General features: G+C 29.7%; 1 protein-coding gene across 5 annotated transcripts in view; it reads right to left on the reverse strand.

Moving 5' to 3' along the window:
• LOC132928851 (leucine-rich repeat-containing protein 24-like) overlaps positions 1–10,389 on the reverse strand; it is a 290,763-nt gene extending 280,374 nt beyond the window's left edge. For 4 of the 5 annotated variants that reach the window (XM_060993766.1, XM_060993763.1, XM_060993767.1 and 1 more), the window contains exon 1: positions 9,933–10,388. The gene's annotated coding sequence lies outside the window, so the exon portion shown is untranslated. Of the gene's footprint in view, positions 1–9,932 lie in introns of all 5 variants that reach the window. The other variant, XM_060993764.1, reaches the window with a different exon arrangement.
• Between the last annotated feature and the right edge of the window lie 605 nt (positions 10,390–10,994).

Below are 10,994 nucleotides of genomic sequence, written 5' to 3' on the forward strand. Positions count from 1 at the left end.
TGTCGTATTGTCGTCTACCCGCGATCGGCCGGTCGCTACGCGTCAGTCTCGGTAAGTATACGCGATCGATCGCGTACCGTTTCAGTCGTAGTTATGCGTGGTGTCGAAGAGGGTGAAAGACAGACCGCTGTGTTTGAGTTTTTCGAGTGTTGGCGGACAGTCAAATGATGTTTGCGACTCCTAATTGTTTAGTATCGACTAAAAGTTAAATATGTTTTACTACCACAAGCGGTTAAAAACTCGGCGGTAAATGTCATTTTATCGGCTTTTGAGTGCGGCTAGAGTATAATATAGTTATATTAGTCTAGCCTCTGAAAAATTTCAAGTCCGCCATGCCACTGATCCTGTAATATACTGTAATACCTACTGTATACCGACCAGTGGCGTTTACGACAATCGGTGTAAGACAATATAATGATCAGAGTTTAAATACGACGCGCGCTGGCGAGGGTCGTTCCTCGTTTGGTCGTGTGTCACGCACGCGGGGCCCATTATAATGTTGTGCGTATCGTAATGCACTATAATGTACAGCTGCGACGACGGGAGAAACGCGCAACGTCGTCTCGAAGTGGTTAGCGGGCGAGGGGCGAGTTTAAACCGGGCGCTTTTATATACGTGTGCGATTAACGGGCGACGAACGAATGGCCTTGTAATAATATATTATATAAACGTATTATAGTTTAATGCGTATATGAGACCATAAACTACAGTTAGCAGAGAAACTTTGTTAACCCGTCAACGGGTGTGCGCCATACCTTTGTGCGTACGCTTACACGCGATGGTCATCGAAGATCCGTACAGACGACCGTATAAAACGCCACCCTCAAACCCGAGTCCGAACTGCGATTTGACGTCGTTTCTAGCGGATGATATTCGTGCATCCCAAACCATACCTACTCGCCTGTAATATGCACGCAAGTGCAGGTGCAACAGTGCAACATATTAAGTACAGATAAATATCTCGGGTGCACAACTAATTCTATAATAAGAAACGCGGTCTGTCGCGTACAGAAAACGTTGACTATATTTTCAGACCACTGACTTCGCTCGGCTGCAATACTATGAATTCTGACATCTGAATCGATGTTTACCATTATCACCACAGTCGAGTACTACCGATTGTCAGTATCAAACAATATTTGTAAATTCACGCCGTACTCGATTTAGTCATCTAAACTCACGATTCGTGTATATATATATATATATATATATATATATACATACGGCGTATACGTCGAAAACAGTGAAAGTATTCTTCGATGGGTCCAACGCGTAACAATGGTTATAATAATATAAAACATGACGTATCTTAATGCAAATAAAAATTAATTAATTTTTTATTATATCATTAAGTTGATTATTCAAATTAGCGAAAACACTTAGTTCTTTAACATTAGGCTAAACTAATAAAGCTGCATATACAAGCATATCGTAGATTTATGTTAATTCTAAAATCAAATTCATAATTGAGTTTAAAACTTGTTTTTAAACTCTTTTGTCAAACACTTCAAACAACTTAAGAAGAGATTTGGTAGAAAATAATATTCTAAGACGTATTGTCAAACGTCAAAATATTTTTTAATTACATTATAATGATACTTTATAATTCAATTAATTTATAAATGTAATAATTTTTCTGCTAAGACTTTTTACGTTAATTATTATTATTTGTTCATAACAGTACCTACTGTTTAATGAACATAAGAAAGTCATTTTTTCAAGATGACCGTTAAAGGTAATCGTATTTGTAATACATTTTTTCAACACTTTTATTCTGTTACTCTACAGTAAAACATAAATTCTAAGTTTCGTGTTAGTTTTAAAAGCAATTATCCTTATCTGATAAAGTTTTGTGAAACTCACTATCAGATTATTAGTTATAATTCGAAATGACAATATTCTAATTGTATATATAATACAGTAATACAGATCAAAAACGTAATAACAAATATTTTTCTTAATATTATTATATACAATATCATCCGGTCACCATTTATATTGGACATTGACAAGTTTAATATGTACCTTTTGACTGAAATCATCTTAATATTTAAAGATAGGAGTGAAAAGGTAAGAATGCGCACGGAATTTTAATGTCTCCTTAATTCTCAGATAACCTATCCATTAAATTTAATATGAATTAAATAGCTCAGACTATATTATAACATACTTATTATACGGCTAATAATAAACGTAGATATCCACCACAAAATATCACAATTTATTTATTATGACAAGTATAATAATTACAATGAAGTTTCTTGTTTGTACATACAAAAAAAAAAAAAAAACGAATTATTGACTAGAGATTTCAAAATTAATTATATATACGAAACATATATTTTATTAATTGGAAACAGTTTCACATTTTCATATTATATGACTAGTGTAACATGAATATTTAACATGCATTTATATAGTTATAAGATGAATGTTGTTTATAATATTATTATGATGAAATATGTAACCTTTAATATTCATGTTCCAATTATTTTAAGCCAGTAATTTTCATTTTATTTTTATGGTTAATTTTTAGCTTTTTAACTCATTCAATTGGTATAATAACTAACTTTCAGTAATTATGAAGGTAGGTAAGCCCACACAAAAGTGTATTTTCAAATTAACGATCTTCATTTCAAAGTTTATTACCAAGCATAAAAATTACACAACGCATACACGTATAACTTAAAATTTAATTTAATTTTAAAAAAAACTATAGAATATTTTTTAAATAAAAATGTAATTGTATAATGTTACTTCAACTTCTAATTGTATGAAATAAATATTTTAAATTATAAGTCTGTTATGTTTTTAATAAATATAGATACAATTAATTATGTATTCTTAACTCATTTTAAGAGGCCATATTATTACCGTATCTTATTTTTTTTTTCTGTGCGTACACTACTATAATACGTTAAAATTAATATAGATAATCGATTTACATAAACATCACCGATATTTACTATTAGCGATAGCGTGTTGCATACTAATTTTGATTTATAGAATATATTACATATTTATGATAAATAAATAACGAATGAACTTGAATAGTTTATCTGATAATTGTAGATAGAACACATAATATATGAAATAGTGATTGAGTATAAGTACATAAAAATAAAGTAAACATCAAGTTTATCTTCGTTTCACATTATATCATTTAACTATTTAAGTCAATTTCAACCTTATAAAATAAATTAACATATCATAACATGTAAAATTGTATTGTTTGAAATAGCGAGAAATCAGTGCAAAATATCATATTATGATGTCTAGGTGATAATATGACTAAATATGCGTTAATTTTTATCTTATTTTTTGAAAAATTACTTAACCACAATTCGATAGATTCACAGGTGGTAACACATACAGTTCTTTACTGATAGATCTAGGTTTTCAAGAAGAACAATATTTCTATGCAAGAAGGATGATACAGTAATATAAAAACGTAATTCACTTGGTAACTCGAATTTTATTTTATTTTTTTTTTTTGTCTGGAAATAACTATACACTTAAGTGAGTTGAATGTCGTTTTAGTACGTTGAACCAACCTCGAGAGCCCGCAAGCATACAAAGTGTCATTCTTGATGTCACAAAAGACAAAATACACCATTATTGCCACGATACAGGAAAACTAGTATCATTTTTTTTTTCATAATTTCTGCGCTCAAAAAAAAGTAAATCCCGTTTAAACCGTAACTCAAGTAAGTAACTTGCCACTGTCAAATCCACGCAGATTTGACATGTCTACGAGACCGATCAAAGTTTCACAACACACCAAGGGTGTTTTTCCTTTTTGAAAGTCCGAAGTTTTGAAAAAGTTACACTGAGCTTACTATAAAACTTGGGAGAAGGCGAAAATAAATTACTCCCATTCCTTGTTCCACATTAATAATATCATCCTCGTGTGACCCATCGTAATATGCTTGCCTTAAAATAGTATTATCTTAGTATCTTAAATTCTTAATAATTTCAAAACAACGCTTTTCCATTTAAATTGTGTATAATTTAAATATATTTTATAAAAATATGTATAATTTATCATTCAAAATTGTATGTTTTAGTTTTCATTTTTTCCGCGTTTTATTTATTTGTTTGTTTTTTTTTTAACGAAAACTTTGTTACGATGTGTATCGTGTATAATAATATTCATATATATACAGAGAGAGAGAGAGAGAGAGATCCATTATATTATATTCTTTGGTTTCAGGGGAAAAAAATTATCCATCCGGTCAAACGATTATAAAAGAGATGTAAAAGTAGGTATAGGTATGTAGTTGATCTGCTGCAGGTACACATGACCTGCCTGTTGTTTTTGATTACTATTATTTTTTTTTTTTTGTATTTCGTATTTTGATTAATGAAATATTGAAGTGGCGTGCGCACACGCATTGTATACTATGACCAGACAATAGTTATAATAATACAAAATACCCAACACAGATAAGTATAGTTTTGTTCCCCCGCAGTGACGTTAATTATTATAAATCCTATAGATTCTAAAAACATAAAATATCGGTGTTATCAGTAAATTGATAAAAAATTTTCCTCATCCAACCAAAATTTATTTTGTATCAACCTATCAATATCTACGCGGACAATGAGCGTAAACACATTTTATAATAAATGTGTATACAATATAAGAGATATAATGACACTTTTGAAACAATTCCAAAGACTAAATAAATACAAAAATACTATATATATATTGTGGCTTTCGTTTCATCGTTATATTTTAGTAATTTAGGAGAATCAAAAACGCACGTGCACACTGTCTGTGTAACAACTATGTATAGCATAATATATACGGTTGATGCAGGAACACGAAAAACATTTTTGGCACTTGTCTCGCACTCCCTTATCACACACCGTTTCCGAAATACGAGACGCGACCCATAACCTTTTTGTACGCCACACACAACAAACAATTCAAATAATTCATTTTAGTAATTAATATTTCATTTCTGGGAAAAAAAAAATATTAAACACATATTATATACACAAACAATTACATTTTTTTTATTTTTTTTATAAAATTTTAAACTTTATTGGTAGGTTAATATTAAATCTTAAACGTAACTTTAAAATATGTACAATAAAAAAAAAAAGTGAAGCAAGCTAGTTGTATACGGCATTTTATATGATTTTATGGTGGATTATAATCAGACACTGTGGACCTGCGCGGTAGATTTGAATTAATTTAGTAATTTTACATAAATTTCAAGTGCCCAAACAAACTTTAAAAAATATTAGTATTAATATTACCTTATTGGGAAGTTAAAAATAACAAAATTGGTGATCAAATGTGTTATTGCAAAAGTTGGTTCTGGTGCCAAAACGACTTACCCTTTTATATTTCACTATCGTCCCACATTAAATTCCAATGAACTGTTATCTAATAGGTCATGCAGCAACTTAAAAATCGGGTATAAAACTTAGTAATGAAATTTCAAAGATACTGGTTTACTTACGGTAGGTAATAATTAATCGTTATTCATTATAGGGTTTTGAATATTAGTTTGGAATATCATTAAACGACATTTTCACACTTATGCAGAACATACAAATAAAATATCATTGTATCTAAAGTAATTGTACGGAATCATAATAAGTCATTAAATATGAACTGTAAAATGCTCAAAAATCTAGGACATTAAATAATTTGGTCTTAATAACTTTATAAATAAAAAATAATTTTTAAAATTGAATCGATAAAAAATAAATATTTTTTCTTTTCCAATAAATATTTATTTTATATCGATTCAATTTTAAAATAGTTATTAAGACAAAATTATACATTGTCCTAGATTTTTGAGCATTTTACCGAGAAATGTATTGATTTTACAGTAATATATTTTTTTCAGTAAACATTTTTTACCTTATCAAAATCTCCAATATTTCATAAAAAAAAACATATATGGATTTGGAATTTTATCAATATACCTACTGCTAAAAAGTTATTTTCGAATTCCATTATTTTACGTAAGAAACAACTAAAGAAAATATGAAAAAAATGAGTACGAGAGAGGTTTTAATAAATTCAATTTAAGGTTTTTTTCTTATTAAATATTTTGTTACAGCTCAAAGCATATAGTTCTAATCACATCTGATCAGTGCTAAATAGTAAATCGGCTTCCATCTTGAATCGCTTATCGAATGTGATGATTTATCACTGCGTTCAAATGTATTATAAATACATCGCTATACTACGAAAAGGTAAGCTAAGCAATTTGTGTGCTCGATATCCGGCTTATATGTGTCCTGGCAGCTTTTCCAATTTAAAAATGCAAATATTTTGTGTAAAACTTTACTACATACGTGTAATTGCTGATTTTATATTTTAACATTTGAAAATTCACATTTATTATGTTTTCAAATGATTCTTAGTTGTTTGTAAAATAAAAACATATATTATAAATAGGATGTCCCACAAAGATTTATTATTTTACGTGGTAGAAGTAACGCAAACTCCATTATACCATCACTTTAAATTAGTAAATACTCGTGGGATCTGTATATTTTTCTCTATAATATAATATGCATATAAATGTGTATGTAGTATGTCTGCGTAGTAGTATGTAATGTTATGATTTTAATAAAAAGCCATTTATGAAACAATCAATTTAATCTCAATGGTGAATAGAAAAATAAATATGAAATATTTTCAAATAAAGTTTTTGATTTATATGATAAAAAAAAGAACAGATTATAAATAATTGGTATGGCAAAACATTTTTTGCTTTCTCTAATATATTAAAAATATAGCAGTAATTCTTTTGTAAATATTGATAATAATTAACAGACATATAATTTAATATTAGGTACCTATTTAATTGTTTGAAACAAAATTATTTTATTGGATCAACTTCGTGATAAATATTTAAAACCGCTATATAATATATAATATGTAATAAAATATGAAAACTGAAATTCCTAAACGCATAATTCTGGACATAGTCATAGAGTTTATCAAAGGATATATTTTGAAAATATATAAAAAAAATATTTTACAGGAAACGTGCCCATCTCTTTTAAGAAAACTAAGATTATTGCAATAATTAAATTCGATAAAAACGAAAGTGAAGCAAACGATTATCGACTTATCGTGCTATTTACTTTTTAAACTATTGCTACAATCTACTTTAGAAGATCATTTACAATAGGATTAAGTCCCAGATCATTTTGACCCAGCATAGACAAAATATTACCAACGGAACAAACTGGTTCGGGAAGGTCATGCTATAGACAAATTAAACCTCTTAACTCATTTATCAAGTGTGGTTTCGAAAAGAAACTGAATACATCAGTGGTCATTATAGGCCTTACAGCTGCGTACTATACGATATATCGAAATGGATTGCTGCTAAAATTTGGTAAATTAACCTAACCTAACGTAGACGATTTGAAAAGAATTATTAGAAAGAAATGCTGCCCGTCATCTGTCTGAATTTAAAAAAAGTGCGATTCTTTTTTATATTTATGTACATTTTTAGCTATTTTATACTGTATAGTTTTTTTCATTTAAATTATACATGTTATATTAATTATTATTACTACTACTTAGATTAAAATAATATAAACAAATAAAATAAACATAAGTGAAAGTCTTGAACATTTTCTTCATATTAACCACGATATAATATTTAATTACATTTGTTAAGGTTAACTCCTTAATAAACCACGAGTGAAGCAGTAGTTAAATATTCCAATGATCAAATACAATGTATTACTTATTCGTTATCGTTATTCATTGGAGCTATACATGATTAATTAATGTATGAAATATAAAAATTGTATTACGCAAGTCGCAATTTTGCCAAAGTGACGAAAACATTAGATATTTATAATAATAAGATGAAATTTAACGTATTACAGCATAAATAATTAAAACTTACTAAAACGATGCGCATTACTAATATGAACTCTTTTTATTAAAAATTATAATATCATTTTTATGTGAATAGTAGAAATATTAAGTATACCTAGTACCTACATTATATACACATACATATTTTTAGAAAAGCAATTAAATACTTTTTAATTTTAAAAAAATCAATCAATCATTAACCAATTTTTATTTGTAATATAAAAAATATTTAATACATTAAATACGTTTGCATAAAAATGAAATATTAATCGTGGTTTTTACTGAAAATATGAGAACATGTTAGGCTTAAGTTGTTGAAAAATAACATGATGACGTGACAAGAGGGTGATAATGCGACCCAACTGTTTTTCTCCACTGAATTATATTGACAATCTTTTTATTTCCGTAAACGTTGTTTGTGTAAAAAGTGAAGTCATGACATGTAAAAAACGCTTGTCATAGTAAATACGTTATGTGTGTTGTAATAATCTTAAACATCATAATAAGACCATTAGAAAACCATTTTTTTTTTTTTTTTGAACAGATGTGTTTAGTTAAAAATTTGTAATTAAAACATTTTAAATATTCATAGGTAATATTCAAATAATTCATAGATTATTTATTAATAGGCTTATAAATCATTGTGTGTGAATTTTAAAGTTGTGAAGTTGTAATTTTTTTTTATAAGAAATACATTTTAATTATATTAAAAACATTTTTTCAAACCTCGAAAATGCAACAAAACATCACATTATTAAAGGTTTACCTAATCACGTTTTCTTCGGTATACTAACAACAAGTATGAAGTTCTAAATTATAAAATGAGAAATGAACGAAAAGAGAAATCGTTATAGTGCTGCGTAGACTCAAGTATGATAAAACAATAACAACTGTCAAGGAAAAATAATTGCACGGAATTTAATATATTTAATATATTATTTGGGCAGTTACTAATTGAAATAATTTAATGAAGTTTGTTTTTATTAATATCATCTGTTGTTATGAGCATATAAAACAAATGTATGCATACATGGATTCCGTATGAAACGCGTATATTTTAAAATAAAAAGAAAAGAATCGCCTATTTACAGAATTATTATAATATGTAATGTACACAAGTATGTATAGTGTACTTGGTACTTCAGCAACATTACGGTCGTATACATGTTTACAAGTTGTTTTTACCGTAAAGTTATCTATTCCATTGTCACATATTATATTATACGTGGAGGGTTATATTATTACCTATGTAATAGGATAACAAAATAATATTAAAATATTATAGCACTTATAACGTATGTTTATATATTATTTACGTAACGACATAAGTGGATAAGTATTAGTGGTTATTTTTCTAACAAAATAACTTTCAATCGGAATAAATATCATAATTTTTGTGTTAATATTTACACTAGATAAAATCATAGAAGTGAATTATAACTGGAAGACACATACTCGTAGCTTTATAACATGATATATCTGTGCGTTTATCTATATGCACTCACCCATGATAGAATTAATTAAAGCAAAAAAAAAATCGATTAGCGAATTCGATAAAAAAAGAAAAAAAAATGATTAATAATATTCAATAGTAAGTGAGCACACTTTTTAACGAGCTAACTTTACCGCGTTTACGCGCATAGACGGAATCATATCGTGAACACCGTCGACGTGGTAAACGCTTCCTAAAAAATCGGATCTACGACCGAAACCTGTAACTTTTGTTGATTAAAATTTTAAAATTTTTAATATTATGCCGGAATAATAGTAATATTTACTCTTCACTTGGAACGTTTAGACGTACGCACGTAAATTAATATGGAAGATGACATCAAAATATGAACCCACATATTTTGATACCGGCGTATAGTGTAGGCAATTTAGCTACGCCAGTATGTTGGTGGATAAAACGTTGTAAGAATATCAGCCGAGAATATAAAACCCAATGGCATTGTACTGATAGAATTCAACAAAATGCTAAACACGTGAAATTATTCACCCTTTTGTGATTAATAACCGACATCGGTAACATAAGGTATGGTTTACGTTTGAAACGGCTTACCTGTTCACTGGTCGTGGTAGCAAGACGGCGACGGTATCCAATTTCGCGGATGGAAAACGGACACGGTAAAACGATCGGCGACCTCCGAACTGAAACAAAAACGCACACGCGTACCGACGGCACTCGTTAGTTGAAAATTTTTACGGTGTCTCTCGGTTTTCGACGAAGTATATTATATTATTTATGATTATTATTATATTGTCTTCGTACGTGACGCGAAATACTCGGCGGCGTCGTCGTCAGTCACGACGAGATAATATAAAACACCGAAACGGAAAAAAAAAACACGAAATCACGTGAACGTCAATGCCGCAAATCGTCGGGCGGCGGTTACGACGGACGGCACATCGAACGACGGTCATCAACAGTCGTCTAGCGTACCCGGCACACTGGTGGCGGTGGGCGGAAAACGGTCGCGGAGAGCGGCGCGTTGCGGCGATCTTGCAAGGGTGGCGGCGGCGGATAGAGAGCGCGCCCGAGTTGTGCTCGTATATATTATAACGATGATAATAGTAATAATATAAAATATATAATACACGAGTCTTGGCGACGACAGCCGACCGTCTTCGCCGCCGCCCGGACGACGGCACACACGGTTTGGGCCCCGCGCTTCCGCTGTTAATTATTAACACAGTTATTGTATTGTTATTACCTCTGCGGTTGATGTCACTGCGAGACCAAAGTAGACACGAAGAGAAGTCGCTGTCTTCGCGTTTGGTCGTTTACGACGAGCGCAATGAAAATATAAGCAGTCGAGTTATAACACTGTAATATACACTTTTGTCTTGTAAAATAGTAACACATTAGGTATTGTAAGTGAGAAGACTTCTGTACGACGGTCGTATTTATTCACTTTTTTTTCCAAATTCGGCGATTTGTTGGTCTACTAATTGTTTTCCGGTTCCGCGTGTAAATATCAAATTTAATGTTGTATTATGAATATCCGAATATTTTGCAACGAATAATCTATTATTTGATGAGCGTATGTGATGTTGTTCTAATTCAATTCGCTTAAAATGAATTCGGTGAATTCGCAGCTTTTTTTGTTTTAACTGAACCTAT

This window comes from Rhopalosiphum padi, chromosome 4, assembly GCF_020882245.1.
Source record: "Rhopalosiphum padi isolate XX-2018 chromosome 4, ASM2088224v1, whole genome shotgun sequence".
Lineage (NCBI taxonomy): Eukaryota > Metazoa > Arthropoda > Insecta > Hemiptera > Aphididae > Rhopalosiphum > Rhopalosiphum padi.